At 44.2% G+C, this 17451-nt stretch overlaps 1 pseudogene; it reads right to left on the reverse strand.

Moving 5' to 3' along the window:
- Positions 1-17451, reverse strand: part of LOC110170342 (SH3 domain-containing protein 19-like) — a 34971-nt pseudogene that overhangs the window by 5536 nt on the left and 11984 nt on the right.

The following is a 17451-nucleotide window of genomic DNA, read 5'->3' on the forward strand; positions in this document are numbered from 1 at the left end:
TAAATAAATAATAATAATAATAATAATAATAATAATGTAAAGATATAGTAAAACATTTTTTTTTTAAGTTTAAAAATAAAGTAAAAAATAAAGACTCAGAATGTCAATAAAATAAAAAAAAAAAAGTTAAAAAAAATATATATACTGTAAATGCCAATAAATAAAGTTAAAATAAAGTTGTTTGTTTTTTTTAAGCTAAAGACTAAATATGTCAATAAATGCAGTAAAATTAAGTACAAATAAAGATAAAGGCGGAAAATGTCAACAAAGTAAAAAAGGTTTTAAAAATTAAGTAAAAAATAAAGATGCAGACTGAAAATGTCAATAAATAAAGGCAAAAAAAGGGGGAAAAATTACAAAATAAAGGAAAAAAATTTAGATAAAGACTGAAAATGTCCATAAAAAAAAAAAAATAAAAAATTAAGGAAAAAAAAAAAAGAAACCACTTGATGACATCACAAGGTGGAACAGAGTGTTTAGAGCTTTGGAGATGTAAACAGACTCATAATAAAAATTTACTCAAACATGTGAATGAAACAAACACGACTCCAGCTCTGATTTTGAGGAAACACGACTTGAAGTTCAGGTGATAATATCGTCTCCATGGAGATAATCAGGTGGCAGAAGCATCATCAGAAAAGTTCCTTAGTGCTGCTTTAAAATTAAATGAAAGTCTTACCGTGGGCTCTGGAGCTGCAGGTTCTGGGAGAAAACAGAAAAACAGAAACATGTTATTGGATATTTGATCATGAGAACGTCTGAAGTTCCTGAAATGGTTTTCACGTCAGAGCTTCAGGGTGAAGGAGCAAAAGATAAAGGATGTTTTTATTTAAAAACAACATTCTGACAGTGAGCGGGGTCGCCTCTCCACAGACCTGACCTGGAACTGTGTCTGGAATGTTTGACCTGATTTAGTCCCAGTTTGGTCCCAGTTTATGGTCCTGGTTTATAGTCCCGGTTTAATCCTGATTTAGTCCTGGTTTAGTCCCTGGTTTAGTCCCCAGTTCAGTTCTTGGTTTAGTCCTGGTTTAGTCCCTGGTTTAGTCCCCAGTTCAGTTCTTGGTTTAGTCCCTGGTTTAGTCCCGGTTTAATCCTGGTTTAGTCCCTGGTTTAGTCCTGGTTTAGTCCTGGTTTAGTCCCCAGTTCAGTTCTTGGTTTAGTCCCTGGTTTAGTCCCGGTTTAATCCTGGTTTAGTCCTGGTTTAGTCACCAGTTCAGTCCTTGGTTTAGTCCCGGTTTAGTCCCGGTTTAGTCCCAGTTTAGTCCCAGTTTAGTCCCAGTTTAGTCCCAGTTTAGTCCCAGTTTAGTCCCAGTTTAATCCTTGTTTAGTCCCGGTTTAGACCTTGTTTAATCCTGGTTTAGTCCTGGTTTAGTTCCAGTTTAGTCCCCAGTTCAGTTCTTGGTTTAGTCTCTGGTTTAGTCCCGGTTTAGTCCCGGTTTAGACCTTGTTTAGTCCTGGTTTAGTCCCAGTTTAATCCTGGTTTATAGTTTATAGTTTTTCTTCATGCAGATGTTGTTGCTTTGTCTGAAATGTTTCACAGTGTGGCATTAAACCTTTGTATCTATCTCCATGGAGACCAAACGAGAGCAAGCCCAGGTCTGGTCTGGTTTCCACGGAGACCGGACGGTTTAATGCCACACTGTGAAACATTAGAGACCAAAGTGTGATAAATATCTTTAGAGTTTTACCCGTTTTGTGAGTCGTCTCGTTGTCGTTGTCGTTGGTCGTCGCCGGTGCAGTTGCGGGCGTTTGTCCAGCGGGAGGCGCCGGCGGCAGAGGCTCCACGGTCCGGGCGAAGTTCAGGGGGAAGATCCCGGTCCGTCCGCGCAGCAGGCCCCGCCCCCAGTCCCGGTCCGCGCCCACCACGTCCAGCAGAGCGATGACGTCGCCGCGGCAGAAGGCGAGCTCGTCGTCCTCCGCGGCGACGTAATCGAACAGAGCGACGCACCGAGGGCCGCTGCACGAACACAAACGGGCGGAGGGAGAGAGGGTTACACGTCAGATCTACGGAGAGGCGAGCTCCACACGCCGTTCAACCTCCTCGACGCTCCGCACATTACACATTTTGCTCTTAAATGTTTGTATTAATCTACGCGACGCTGGAGTTTTTGTTTCTCTATTTTGTTCTTAAAGAGACGCATCAAGAAGTCTCAGACTTCTGGTCACTGCGCAGTTCAACCCTCCAGACTGACTCGTGTCACCGTGACTGGAGCTGAACACTTTTCTACGTTCTGTTCCTGGGACACAGCGACACCATCACCACCAACACTCACACACAAGTGTCTTGCCTAAGGACACGACGCCGATGTGGTTCAAACTGTTACGTTCCCTGAACACAAACTGACCTGACTGTTTCGGGCTCAGGTTCTTTCTTCTGGTCAGACTCCAGTAGAAGAATGTTCTGGAAAAGAAATAAAAACATGTGAAAAATACAGTATTTTAAATTTTATTTTTATTTATTTTAGGGTTGGGCAAAAATTTAAAAAAATTATCACAATTTATCGCATGAGTTCGAGTGATTAATCGCAATTAATCACGATTAATGGTTATAAACAAAACCAATGAGTGAATGAAAAAGTAGAGCACAGCTGCACTTCTATTGTTAAGTGTAAATGAAAGAGTCAAACATTTGTTTCACAGTTGAACCTCGGAGTCTTCGAGGTTTTCACTGAATGGACTTTTGTACGACTAATATATTTACTGAGTAAAAACACGACACTAGTGATAATTTCTAGATCAGTGTTTTAAACTTGGACTGATATTTGTTGGGAAACAAAGAGTTAATATAATGGAAGTGAAATGGACCAATCACAGTTTTTCTTCCAGTTGTATCTGTGTAAATCAGTGACTCCCCCTGAAGCGCTGAACTAAACAAACAAACTCAGCTCAGAGCCACGGCTGCTCCGACCAGAGCCAGAGCCGGAGCCAGAGCCGGAGCCAGAGCCAGAGCCAGAGCCGGAGCCGGAGCCGGAGCCAGAGCCGGAGCCGGAGCCAGAGCCAGAGCCAGAGCCGGAGCCCGCGGAGGCTCGGACACGTCGCGTCTCACGTGGTCAGAAAAAAGTGAAAAAAGTGTAAAGAAAAGACGTCAAACTTAAAGAAACGCTCGCGGTGAACTTTTTCAAAATAAAAGTCAGTGAGAAACAGACGTTTACAATAAAATAAATAATAAAAACTGCGTTAATGGCGATAAAATAATTGTCGGCGATAATGACTCTAACGCAAAGTTAACGTGCCCCTATATATAATATATATATATATATATATATATATATATATATATATATATATATATATATATATATATATATATATTTTTTTTTTTTTTTTTTTTTTTTTTTTTTTTTTTTTAGTTTGATCCGACGCACCTGAGTCTGTGAAAGTCCCTCTAGACCCACTTTGGTCTGAGTCTGGTCTGGTTCTGGTCCTGGTTCTGGTCCTGGTTCTGGTCCTGGTCCTGGTCCTGGTTCTGGTCCTGGTCCTGGTCCTGGTTCTTGGTCTGGTCTGGTTCCAGGTCCAGGTCCAGGTCCAGGAGGCACACGGTGGAGTCTGAGACCGGAACCGAGACCGGACAGGAGCTGTCGCCTGATTGGCTGATGGGATCTGAGGGGGAGGGGCTTGGGTCGTCCATGACGATGAGCACTTCCTGTTTCTGCAACACGAGATGACAAGTTTAGTCCTGGTTTAGTCCTGGTTTAGTCCTGGTTTAGTCCTGGTTTAGTCCTGGTTTAGTCCTGGTTTAGTCCTGGTTTAGACCTGGTTTAGTCCTGGTTCAGTCCTGGTTTAATCCTGGTTTAGTCCTGGTTAATCCTGGTTTAGTCCTGGTTTAGTCCTGGTTTAATTCTGGTTTAAGACCTGGTTTAGTCCTGGTTTAGTCCTGGTTTAATTCTAGTTTAAGACCTGGTTTAGATCTTCGTTCTCACCGTCGTGGTCGTGGTCGTGTTGTTGTTGTAAACTGGATGTCCTGGTTTCGGTCGAGGAGGCAGGGGGGGTCTTTTCTTTGACGCCTTCTGTCCCTGCGTCTGATTGGTCGAGACCGAAGCGTCACTGAGCAGCGACGGGGAGGAGGGGCTTTTGGTCAGAGACGGCGTCGGCGATGTCGGGTTCGCGTTGACGCTCGGAGGCGGCGGGCGTCCGGGGAAGGATTTGATTGGTGGAGGCCGGAGGGGGAGGAGCTTCACACCTGTCGGCCTGGAAACAAATAAATAAAAACAAAAAAGTGTTGAAATAAAAAGGAAAAAATACAGAAGAAGTTTTAACTCCAAACACGTCACGAATTTACATAGAACTTTTCTGTTACGGTACATTTATGATCCTGGTTTAGTCCTGGTTTAGTCCTGGTTTAGTCCTGGTTTAGTCCAGTTTTAGTCCTGGTTTAGTCCAGGTTTAGTCCTGGTTTAGTCCTGGTTTAGTCCAGGTTTAGTCCAGGTTTAGTCCTGGTTTAGTCCTGGTTTAGTCCTTGGTTTAGTCCTGGTTTAGTCCTGGTTTTAGTCCTTGGTTTAGTCCCAGTTTAGTCCTGGTTTAGTCCTGGTTTAGTCCAGGTTTAGTCCAGGTTTAGTCCTGATTTAGTCCTGGTTTAGTCCTGGTTTAGTCCTTGGTTTAGTCCCAGTTTAGTCCTTGATTAAATCCTGGTTTAGTCCTGGTTTAGTCCTGGTTTAGTCCTGGTTTAGTCCTGGTTTAGTCCTGGTTTATTTGTAGAGATGTAACGATCTTTCGATTCGATATTCTCACGATCTCCATCTCACGATACGATATTTATTACGATATTTTGTGCAGGCAAAAAAAAAAACAAAAACAGTAATACAAAATTGTGAGTCTGAAACTTTTCTCATCATCCAAAAATCCAACAAATTCAGATTTTAAAAGTGCTTCATTTTGGTTATTTCAGCTAAAACAGAGCAAAGGATCATGGTCTATGTAGTTCTTTTGTGTTTTTTTTTTTTTTTCACTGTTTCTGCACCAAAACAACAAATTTAAGCAAAGAGACTTGAGATTCGATTTATCGTGACGGCCCACGATTTCGATTATTGTTACATCCCTAAACAGAATCTGGAGCCGTTTAAACTCAACTCGAGCCGATGTCGTTAGAAAAAAAAAAAAAAAAAAAGAGTAAATTGGTTGAGGATGTGTGGAGCGTGTGGGTTGTGGGTGTTTTTACCGCGGGGGGAGGACGGGCTCGGAGCCGCTCTGGACGGACGTGCTCTTCCTCAGGGCCGGTCTGGGGGGTCCAGAGGGACGACTCGGGGCCGGACCCGAGTCTGGAACCGGGACCAGGGTTGAGACCAGGTTTGGAGCTAAAGAAACGAAAGATAGAATCAACTTTTCTGTTTTGAATTTGGATTTGTTTGTTTGGAGGATCAGCCCTTTGAGATGTTCTGTGGTTTTGTTTTTGAACAGATCGTCAAAGTCCCAACAACAGAAAACAGAGACAAGAGGATAAACATTCAAACAAACAGAGAAAAAGAAATATTTCAGTCACATGTTTGAGTAACATCTGTAAAACTCTAAAGTTGGTGGGGTTTTTTTTGTTTTTTTTTAAACGGTCTCACCGCTGGAGCGACGGGAGATGATCGCCGCTGGTTTTGTGGGGACGTTTGGACGAGGACTTCCAACTTTCACTGAAATATAAAACAAAAAATATAAAACAAAAAATAAAATAAAAACAAAAATATAAAACAAAAAAATAATATATAAAACAAAAATAAAAATAAACATGAAAAATATAAAACAAAAAATATAAAACATTGAAAAAAAAATATAAACAAAAATAAAATGAAAAATATAAAACAAAAATAAAATAAAAATTTTAAAAAAAAAAAAGAAAAAAGAAAAGAAAGAAAAAAAAAAAAAAAAATATATATATATATAAATATATATATATATATAAAACAAAAAATTATAAAACAAGAAAGATAAAAAATAAAAAAAATTAAATATAAATAAAAAATAAAACATTAAAATACAATTCTCCTGGGGTTGTATTTTAGACCTGGTTTAGACCTGGTTTAGACCTGGTTTTAACCTGTTTTTTCCTGGTTTTGGACCTGGTTTTTAATCCTGGTTTAGTCCTGGTTTAGTCCTGGTTTAGACCTGGACCTGGTTTAGACCTGGTTTAGTCCTGGTTTAGTCCTGGTTTAGTCCTGGTTTACCTGGTTTAGTCCTGGTTTAGACCTGGTTTAGTCCTGGTTTTGTCCTGGTTTGTCCTGGTTTAGTCCTGGTTTAGTCCTGGTTTAGTCCTGGTTTTAGTCCTGGTTTTAGTCCTGGTTTTAGTCCTGGTTTAGTCCTGGTTTTAAGTCCTGGTTTAGTCCTGGTTTTAGTCCTGGTTTAGTCCTGGTTTTAGTCCTGGTTTAGTCCTGGTTTTTAGTCCTGGTTTAGTCTGGTTTTAGTCCTGGTTTTAGTCCTGGTTTTAGTCCTGGTTTAGTCCTGGTTTAGTCCTGTTTTAGTCCTGGTTTAGTCCTGGTTTTAGTCCTGGTTTTAGACCTGGTTTAGACCTGGTTTAGTCCTGGTTTTAGTCCTGGTTTAGTCCTGGTTTAGTCCTGGTTTAGTCCTGGTTTAGTCCTGGTTTAGTCCTGGTTTAGTCCTGGTTTTAGTCCTGGTTTTAGACCTGGTTTAGTCCAGTTGTAGGGAGTATTATCTGTGACACAGGCGTGAGTTGTTTTGGTGCGGTTGAGTCACAGACCTGTCTTGGCGGCGCTCTCGTCCGCGTCGGCGCCGTCCGTCTTGCTCGCTCTGGTCCTGGCGTCGGCGTTGGCGGTGGCGTTGGCGTGGCGTTGGGTCTCGGGGGCAGCGGCGGCGTCGTCTGCCCGCCGCTCGAGCCTCGGTCCTGGGACGCCGCGCCCGCTTTGGTCCTGGGCGCCACGGACGGCCTGGGAGGCAGAGACGGACCGGGCCTCGGCGACGGCGCGGGATCGGCCGCTTCCGGTTTCGGCGCCAACTGCGGTTTTTCCGACGTTTCGCTCCGCTCCGTTTTCCCGCCGTCTTCCCGGGATCCTCTGCGGTCGCCGGCGGTGGAAACGTCGCCGGAGTTCGCGGTGTTTTTCGGTTTGGGCGAGACGACGGGAGGTTTGTTTTGCGGTAACCTCGGTCGCGGTTTGGGCTCCGGACGCGGCTTCGGGAGGACGCACGGCTCGGTCCTCGCGCCGTCTTCGAAGTTCCCGTCGTGCATCTGTTCGAAGGCCTGGATCCGCGCCCTCAGAGTCGCCATGTCCTCGTCCTCGTCCTCGTCCTCGTCCTCGTCGCGTTGGGTCGCGTCCCGGTTTGACTCGTCCTCGCTCTCTGATTGGCTGCTGCCGCGTTGCTCGGGGAAACCCCAGTCGTCCGAGCTAAAAGCCTCTAAAAGTTCCTGCAGGTATTTCCCGCCGAGCACCTCCTGACTGGAACTCTGAAAAATAATCAATAAATCAATAAATCAATAAAATCTACTGAATTTAACTGAAAACTTTACTTTTTCACATCTGTAAATCACTTAAAAATGACCCAGACTCAGGAATTGAACCCGAAACCTTTTAGCTGTGAGGCGATTGAAACCCACTGTAAACCAGGACTAAACCAGGACTAAACCAGGACTAAACCAGGTCTAAACCAGGTCTAAACCAGGACTAAACCAGGACTAAACCAGGACTAAAACCAGGTCTAAACCAGGTCTAAACCAGGACTAAACCAGGAAACCAGGACCAGGTCTAAACCAGGTCTAAACCAGGACTAAACCAGGACTAAACAGGACTAAACCAGGACTAAACCAGGTCTAAACCAGGTCTAAACCAGGATAAACCCTAAACCAGGTCTAAACCAGGACTAAACCAGGAAAACCTAAACCAGGTCTAAACCAGGTCTAAAACCAGGACTAAACCAGGACTAAAACCAGGTCTAAACCAGGTCTAAAACCAGGACTAAAACCAGGTCTAAACCAGGACTAAAAACCAGGACTAAACCAGGTCTAAACCAGGTCTAAACCAGGACTAAACCAGGACTAAACCAGGTCTAAACCAGGACTAAACCAGGTCTAAACCAGGTCTAAACCAGGACTAAACCAGGTCTAAACCAGGACTAAACCAGGTCTAAACCAGGTGACTAAACCAGGAGGTCTAAACCAGGTCTAAACCAGGACTAAACCAGGACTAAACCAGGTCTAAACCAGGACTAAACCAGGACTAAACCAGGTCTAAACCAGGACTAAACCAGGTCTAAACCAGGACTAAACCAGGTCTAAAACCAGGTCTAAACCAGGACTAAACCAGGTCTAAACCAGGACTAAACCAGGACTAAACCAGGACTAAACTAAACCAGGACTAAACCAGGACTAAACCAGGACTAAACCAGGACTAAACCAGGACTAAACCAGGTCTAAACCAGGACTAAACCAGGACTAAACCAGGTCTAAACCAGGACTAAACCAGGTCTAAACCAGGACTAAACCAGGTCTAAACCAGGTCTAAACCAGGTCTAAACCAGGACTAAACCAGGTCTAAACCAGGTCTAAACCAGGACTAAACCAGGTCTAAACCAGGTCTAAACCAGGTCTAAACCAGGACTAAACCAGGACTAAACCAGGTCTAAACCAGGACTAAACTAACCAGGTCTAAAAGGACTAAACCAGGTCTAAACCAGGTCTAAACCAGGACTCTAAACCAGGTCTAAACCAGGTCTAAACCAGGTCTAAACCAGGACTAAACCAGGACTAAACCAGGACTAAACCACTAAACCAGGACTAAACCAGGTCTAAAACCAGGTCTAAACCAGGTCTAAACCAGGTCTAAACCAGGTCAGGACTAAACCAGGACCTAAACCAGGTCTAAACCAGGTCTAACTAAACCAGGTCTAAACCAGGTCTAAACCAGGTCTAAACCAGGTCTAAACCAGGACTAAACCAGGTCTAAACCAGGTCTAAACCAGGTCTAAACCAGGTCTAAACCAGGTCTAAACCAGGTCTAAACCAGGACTAAACCAGGACTAAACCAGGATTATATCAGGCGTACAACAGAAGTTCACTGGATCTAAACCAGTTCCACCTTGTGATGTCATGAAGTGCAGGTTTGAGTTCAACGTGTGAACGAAACAAACACGACTCGAGTTCGAGTTCAGATCAGATCAGGTCAGATCAGGTCAGATCCGTGTTGGACCTGCAGATCTTTAAATTATCTCCGTGTTTATAAAAACTGAACCGTGCACCTGCTGGTTTTGTCGTTGCGCCGCGAGCGTCTTCAGTCCGTCCTCCCGCAGTTTGACCAGCGTCTGGACTTTCACCTCGTCTCTGACCGGCTGCAGGTTGAGTTTGGATCGTGGGCGGGGCCTGGGCCTGGGCTCCGATTGGACGGTTTCGGGCCCGGACGAGGCCGACGGCGACGGTGAAAGCGGAGACGGTCGGTCCAAAGCGTCGCGGTGTGTTGGAGGTTTGGAGCTGGAGGGTCTCGGAGGACGACACACTCCTGAAACTGAAAACAAAAACACACACACAAACTTTCACCTTTAAAAACAGAAAACAACAACAAACTGTGTGTCGTTCGTTCATTTGTTTTTCAAAATAAAACCCAAAAATCTTTCTTCATTATTTGTCTCCAAAACCAAAATGAAAAAAACAGATAAAGAATCGTTTTTTCAGTTTTTGATTTTGTGTTTAAATGAAAAAATTGAAAAAAAAAAAAAAAACTGATAATGAACCAGGTCTAAACCAGGTCTAAACCAGGACTAACCAGGACTAAACAGGTCTAAACCAGGACTGAACCAGGTCTAAACCAGGTCTAAACCAGGACTAAAGTCTAAACCAGGACTGAACAGGTCTAAACCAGGACTAACCAGGACTAACCAGGACTGAACCAGGACTGAACAGGACTGAACAGGACTGAACCAGGACTAAACCAGGACTGAACAGGACTAAACCAGGACTAAACCAGGTCTAAACCGAGGTCTAAACCAGGACTGAACCAGGACTGAACCAGGACTGAACCAGGACTGAACCAGGACAAAACCAGGACTAAACAGGACTAAACCAGGACTAAACCAGGTGTAAACCAGGACTAAACCAGGAAAAACCAGGACTGAACCAGGACTAACCAGGACTAAACCAGGTCTAAACCAGGTCTAACCAGGGTAAACCAGGACTAAACCAGGTCTAAACCAGGGTCTAAACCAGGTTCAACCAGGTCTAAAACCAGGACTAAAACCAGGACTGAACCAGGACTAAACCAGGACTAAAACCAGGACTGAACCAGGATAAACCAGGACTGAACCAGGACTGACCAGGACTGAACCCAGGAACTGGACTCTGCACAGGTGTTTCTGTGGCTCTTGTTTGTTTTCCTGCAGTTCTGTGCTGGAGAGTCTCAGGAGCGTCTGGACCATCGACACCGTGGCTCTGGTCTGGTGTTGTAGATCTGGCTCTGTTTGCTCTGGAGCTCAGGTGCTGCTCCTGAGCTCCAGGATGAGCCTCTGCGTGTCCTTCAGACCCTCACCAGACGTTGGGAGGTTTTTTCTTGATCTCAGCCTCTTCAGTTATGTTCTGGTGGTTCATGTTGGGGTTTGTTCTGTCCATGATGGTTCCTCCAGCTCCTCTTCCTCTGGACCCCACTGTCTGAGACCTTCTCTGAGCTCCTCATCTGTCAGGGCCTTGTCCTTGATGTTCTCAAGGAGCTTGGATGTTTCATCCTGGACAGTGGTTCCACACTCACTAGTCCTCGGCTCCTTCCTTCCGGTTTGCGTTCAGTCTCAGGGAGCTGGAGTTGGGATGAACCCTCCACATGGTCAGGAGCTTCGTGTCTTAACATCTGTGGTCTGGATCTCCTCCTTTGGTCAGTGCATGATTCCTGCTGGGATCTGATCACTGACAGGGTGGAGATGTTTATTGCCTGGGCCTTGTTCTTGTCATTGAGCTGCTTTAAGGTCTTGTCTCAGTCTTTGCAGGTATTTGGCCGTAGCCTCTTTGAGGAGCCGTTTGCTTGTGGGACACTGAGGAACTTGTAACTGTCCTGAACATCTGCTGTTGTTCCGTCTGTGTGGACGTTCTTCTCTCTCTGTCACCACCTGCTCCGTTCGAGCCTGAATCACGTCCGTGTGTTTGTGCTGTCGATCCTGGTGCTGTGGATCAGTCGATGTTTCGCTCGTGCAGCTTGACGCGGTCGATGATTTGGCTGAGGAGGTTCAGGTTATTCCACATTTGATGGACATTTTTCAGTGATGTTTTTTCAGCGGTAAAAAGCTGCAAACGTCTCATGACTGTAAAAAAGTTCCAGAGTGCAGCTTTTATCCATGAGCATTATTCCTGTTTCGTTCTGTACCTTGTGTGTGTGAGTCGTGCGGGGGCCCGGTGTCCGTCTGCGTGGCGATGGTACAGACGGACTGATGCTGCGGAGACGAGGACAAAGACGCAGGACGAACCACCGCCGCCGCCGCCGCCGCCGCCGCCGGGACCAACGCCTGCTCCTGGTTCTTCTCCCGGATCACCTCCTCGTACGACGGAGGCTGCGGACGGAAGACGAAGAGAAGATTCAGTAACTTTTATTTAAAAATGTAACTAGAAGCAGGTACCTGGACGTCGAGCGCCGAGGACGAGAGCGACGGACCCCAGATCTGAGCGGCCGGAGGAGGAGGAGGAGGAAACCCCGCCCCCGGAAACCAGGACGAGATGGGCTCAGCGGAGAGGATGGTGATCTGAGGACGTCTGAGAGGGAAGGAGGGAAGAAAAGAGGGAAGAGAGAAGAGAAGAGAGAGGAGAGAGGGAGAGAGAGGAAGAGAGAGGAGAGAGAGAGGAAAGAGAGAGGGAAGAGAGAGGAGAGAGAGAGGAGAGAGAAGAGAGAAGAAGAGAGGGAAGAGAGAGAGAAGAGAGGGAGGAGAGAAAGAAGAGAGGAGAGAGAAGAGAGAGAGGGCAAAGAGACAGAAAGAGAGAGGGAGAGAAAAGAGAGGAGGGAGAAGAGAAGAGAGAGAGAGAGAGAGGAGAGAGAAAGAGAGAGGAGAGAAGAGAGAGGAGAGAGGGAAGAGAGAGGGAACAGAGAGAAGAGAGAGAGAGAGGAGAAGAGAGGAGAGAGAGGGAAGAGAAGAGAGAGAGAGAGGGAGGAGAGAGAGAGAGAAGAGAGGAAAGAGAGAAGAAGAGAGAAGAAAGAGGGAAGAGAGGAAGAGGGAGAGGAGAAGAGAAGAGAGAGGAGAAGAGGAGGGAAGAGAGAGAAAGAGAGAGAGAGAGAGAAGAAGAGAGAGAAGAGAGAGGAGAGAGAGAGAAGAGAGAGAGAAGAGAGAGGAGAGAGAGAGAGAGAGGGAGAGAGAGAGAGAGAGAGAGAGGAGAGAGAGAAGAGAGAGGAAGAGAGAAGAGAAGAGAGGGAGAGAGGAAAGAGAGAGGGAAGAAAGAGGGAAGAGAGAGAAGAGAGGGAGGAGAGAAGAGTGAGAGGAGAGAGAAGAAAAGAGAAGAGAGAGGGAAGAGAGAAGAGAAGAGAGGAGAGAGGAAAGAGAGAGGGAAGAAAGAGGGAAGAGAGAGAAGAGAGGGAGGAGAGAAGAGTGAGAGAGGAGAGAGAGAGAGAGAAGAGAGAAGAGTGAGAGGAGAGAGAAGAAGAGAGAAGAGAGAGGGAAGAGAGAGAAGAGAGAGAGAAGAGAGAAGAGAGAGAGAGAGAGAGAAGAGAGAGAAGAGGAGAGAGAGGAGAGAGAGAGAGAAAAGAGAGAGAGGAGGGAGAGAGAAGAAGAGAGAAGAGAGAGAGAGAAAGAGAGAAGAGAGAGGGAAGAAAGAGAAGAGAAGAGAAGGAAGAGAGAGAAGAGGGAGGGAAGAGAGAGAAAGAGGGAGGGAAGAGAGAGAAGAGAGAGAAGAGAGAAGAGAGGAGAGAGAGAGAGAGAGAGAAGAGAGGGAGAGAGAGAGAAGAGAGAGAAGAGAGAGGGAAGAAAGAGGGAAGAGAGAAGGAGGGAAGAGAGAAGAAGGAGGGAAGAGAGAGAAGAGAGAGGGAAGAGAGAAGAGAAGAGAGGAGAGAGGAAAGAGAGGGAAGAAAGAGGGAAGAGAGAGAAGAGAGGGAGGAGAGAAGAGTGAGAGAGGAGAGAGAGAAGAGAGAAGAGTGAGAGAGGAGAGAGAAGAAAAGAGAAGAGAGAGGGAACAGAGAGAAGAGAGGGAGGGAAGAGAGAGAGGGAGAGAGAGAGAGAAGAGGAGAGAAGAGAGAGGAAGAGAGAAGAGAGAGAAGAGAGAAGAAGAGAAGAAAGAGAAAAGAGGGAGGCAAGAGAGAAGAGAGGGAGGGAAGAGAGAGAAGAGAGAGAGAGGAGGAAGAGAGAGAGAGGAGAAGAGGAAGAGAGAGAGAGAGAGAAAGAGAGAGAAGAGAGAGAGAGAGAGGAGAGAGTGAGAGAAGAGAGAGTGTAGAGAGAAAACAGAAGAGAGCAACAAAACTCAGAATAAATGTTGGAAACTTCATCTCTGTATTTGGACATTTGAGTTTTTTTGCATAAACTTTGTCTCCACGGCGCCAAACGTGATTATTTGACTTGTGTTTAGTTCTGACGTCACTCGCTGCTTTTGTTCGTTAGTTTATTAGTTAATTAAAATCTCTACAGTGAAATGAAATGAAAATCTAGATAAATATTCTTGAAGGAGTCTGTACCTTCTGTCTCGGTCTCTGTCCCTCTGTCGCTCTGTGGGCGGAGCCTCGGACAGAGACGTGGACCTGTTGGACGCTGGAAACAAAACACAAACACGATTATAATTTAACACAAATAAAACTGAAGTATCAGGGTTCAGGCAAATGATTAAAGATTGATCGACTGAAACGTGGGCGAAGTGAAAAACTCCAAACTGTTCAAACTGTTCAGTATCTGACCCCAACTGCAGTGACTCGACTGACCTGCAGGAGGCGCCAAACCACAACAAACACCAAACCTGTGTCAGCTGTTTGTGGACAGAGAACGAGCGGGACAGCGCCTCCTGCAGGCTCCAGTTTGAACAGTTTGAACAGTTTGAACAGTTTGATCAGTTTGATCAGTTTGAACAGTTTGATCAGTTTGATCAGTTTGATCAGTTTGAACAGTTTGAACAGTTTGATCAGTTTGATCAGTTTGATCAGTTTGAGTTTGACAGTTTGATCAGTTTGATCAGTTTGATCAGTTTGAACAGTTTGATCAGTTTGAACAGTTTGAACAGTTTGAACAGTTTGAACAGTTTGATCAGTTTGAACAGTTTGAACAGTTTGAACAGTTTGATCAGTTTGATCAGTTTGATCAGTTTGAACAGTTTGATCAGTTTGATCAGTTTGAACAGTTTGATCAGTTTGAAACAGTTTGATCAGATTTTTGAACAGTTTGAACAGTTTGACAGTTTGAACAGTTTGAACAGTTTGATCAGTTTTTTGAACAGTTTGAATCAGTTTGAGTTGATCAGTTTTTTGATCAGTTTGATCAGTTTGAACAGTTTGATCAGTTTGATCAGTTTGAATCAGTTTGAACAGTTTGATCAGTTTGATCAGTTTGAAAAGTTTGAACAGTTTGATCAGTTTGAACAGTTTGATCAGTTTGATCAGTTTGAACAGTTTGAACAGTTTCAGTTTGATCAGTTTGATCAGTTTGAACAGTTTGATCAGTTTGATCAGTTTGATCAGTTTGATCAGTTTGATGAGTGGAGGTTTACTCACTCCTCTTGATGGCCGCTCGGATGGACGACAGTGGACCCTGACTGTAACAAACAAAACAGAAAAAACAATCAGACGAGACGCTCGATTCTCCTTAAAATCAGGAGTCATCAAATTGAGGCCCGCGGGCCGACTCCGGTCCTCCACGCCCCTCTGACCGGCCCCAGCTCCTCTGTATTTTGTTGATTTTTTCAATAAAAAATATATATTTATATGAAGTATTATATTAATATATATTAATGTATTAATGTATTAATGTATTCATATATTGATATTTAAATTATTTTATGACGTTATTTATTTTTTCTGTTGAGTTTTCGTCACTGACAAACTCAAACTCAAACAGTGACAGTTAATGTACACACAGAGTACTGTAGTAACTGTACTAGTACAAAGTACTGGAGTACTGTAGTACAAAGTACTGGAGTACTGTAGTACAAAGTACTGGAGTACTGTAGTAACTGTAGTACTGTAGTAGTATAGTACTGTAGTACAAAGTACTGGAGTACTGTAGTACAAAGTACTGGAGTACTGTAGTACTGTAGTACTGTAGTACTGTAGTACTGTAGTACTGTAGTACTGTAGTGACGTCAGTGCAGAGCATCAGTTCTGTTCGTCTTGTGTCTTTGCGTTGCTCTAAACCTGGTAAATCTGAGCGTTATGATTGGAAGCTGGTTTCCATGGAGATCTGGACTGATTTGGTGCAGAGTCGTTTAAACACAAACCAGAGTTTAACGACTGGAAATGTACTCGGGTCAAAACGGACTCTGAACTTCAAGTCCTTCTAAAGTTGTGTTGTTGTGTTGTTGTGTTGTTGGTGGTCACACTCAGAGCTTGTGTTCTGTTTGTTGTTTGTGTTTGTTGTTTGTTGTTTGTTTGTTTGTGTTTGTTGTTTGTGTTCGCTCATACCGCTCACTCTGCTCCACCTTGTGATGTCATCGTGTGGTGATACAGGAAGTGCTCCACTGTGTTTTTAAACTCCACACACCTTCACTAGAATCATTGTTCATAAGAGTCGATTTTACGTAATATAAGAGTTTTAAATGTGACATCAGGCTGTGTGATATGAGCAAAAACAACAATAAAGTCTCTGTAAAGTTCCGTAGTGCAGCTTTAAGTTCATGTAAATGTGCTTTAGTCGAGTTTTGTGCAGATGTTTTGTCGTCGTTCTAAATTTAGAGAGAAAAGAAACGACGAAAGTTAAAAATGTGCATCTGTTCTCCACATGTTTCTCCCACAGGAAACACATTTTTATTAACACTGCAGCTGACGTCAACTTTCCCCCAGAGCTGAGACGCTAACAGAAGCACTGCTCTGTCCGAAACTCTGACCGAAACTCTGACCGAAACTCTGACCGAAACTCTGACCGAAACTCTGTGACGCTAACAGAAGCACTGCTCTGTCTGAAACTCTGACCGAAACTCTGACCGAAACTCTGACCGAAACTCTGTGACGCTAACAGAAGCACTGCTCTGTCTGAAACTCTGCTGTGACTCGAGTCAGACTTTAATCTGAGTTTTGTTTGAACTGACCAGGGGCTTCATTTATAAATCTCGCTTGCGCACGCGCTTTCTACGCAAACCGTGGGATTTACGAACCTCGACTAAGTCGTGGCTCTTTGTTTAACTCTACACCAACTCTGAACCTCCTGTAAACTCTACACAAAGTCTGGAGACACGGGGAAAAAGTGACACTCGTGGAGAGAAGCAGAAGTGAACAGAGTTTGAGGAAGAGTTTGATCAGAAAATCCACGTATAAAGAAGAATGACCTTCAGATTTGTGCATTTAAGTGTTTGGTTCAACAAAACAAAAGGTTTACTGGTTTACTCCAGTTTTAGTCCAGTTTTAGTCCAGGTTCAGTCCTGGTTCAGTCCAGTTTTAGTCCAGTTTTAGTCCAGTTTTAGTCCAGGTCAGTCCAGTTTTCCATTTAGTCCAGTTTTAGTCCAGTTTAGTCCAGTTTTAGTCCAGTTTTAGTCCAGTTTTAGTCCAGTTTAGTCCTGGTTCAGTCCTGGTTCAGTCCGGTTAGTCCTGGTTCAGTCTTTTAGTTTTAGCCCCGTTTTAGTCCAGTTTTAGTCCAGTTTTCAGTTTAGTCAGTTTTAGTCCTGGTTCAGTCCTGGTTCAGTCTAGTTTTAGTCCAGTTTTAGTCCAGTTTTAGTCCAGTTTTAGTCCTGGTTCATCCAGTTTAGTCCAGTTTTTAGTCCAGTTTTAGTTTTAGTCCAGTCTGGTTTAGTTTTTCCAGTTTTAGTCCTGGTTCAGTCCAGTTTTTAGTCCTGGTTCAGTCCAGTTTTAGTTTTAGTTCCTGGTTCAGTCCAGTTTTAGTCCTGTTCAGTCCTGGTTCGTCATGTTTCAATCACTTGTGTGAGACTTGTTAAAAACAAAAAGAGCGACCGTCCTCCAGCAGATGAACAAAACCTCAGTGAGTGACTTGAGGTTCAGACGGAGCAGTGCTTCCTGTTAGCGTGAGGAACAGGTGGAAGAGCGTCTCACCTGAGTCTGTGCTCTGGTTTCCGTCGGTCTGGACGTCCTGAAGAAACAAAACACAAAAACACAAAACAGAGAATTACAAATGAGGCAGAGAAAACGAAAAGGCTCCAGTCAAATGAAGCTCATCGAGGCTGGAACAATAAAAACTCCAGGATCATGTCGACCAGGTTCAAACCAACATTTAAAGACCAAAATGAGAATCCTGAAAGTTCTACCATTTAATGTCTCAGGAGATCTGACGAAAGAAAGTGATTCACGGAAATGAACATTTGTGTCCGAAACTCAATAAAATGTAAACGCTTGGCTGAAAGCAGAAAACCGATTATTAAATGCATTTGTTAGGCTTTTCAGCATTTTTAAAATGTTGCATAAATAGCCCAGAATAAAAGTTTAGACA

This window comes from Boleophthalmus pectinirostris, unplaced genomic scaffold (assembly GCF_026225935.1).
Source record: "Boleophthalmus pectinirostris isolate CB_2022bp ecotype Guang Dong unplaced genomic scaffold, ASM2622593v1 HiC_scaffold_20, whole genome shotgun sequence".
Lineage (NCBI taxonomy): Eukaryota > Metazoa > Chordata > Actinopteri > Gobiiformes > Gobiidae > Boleophthalmus > Boleophthalmus pectinirostris.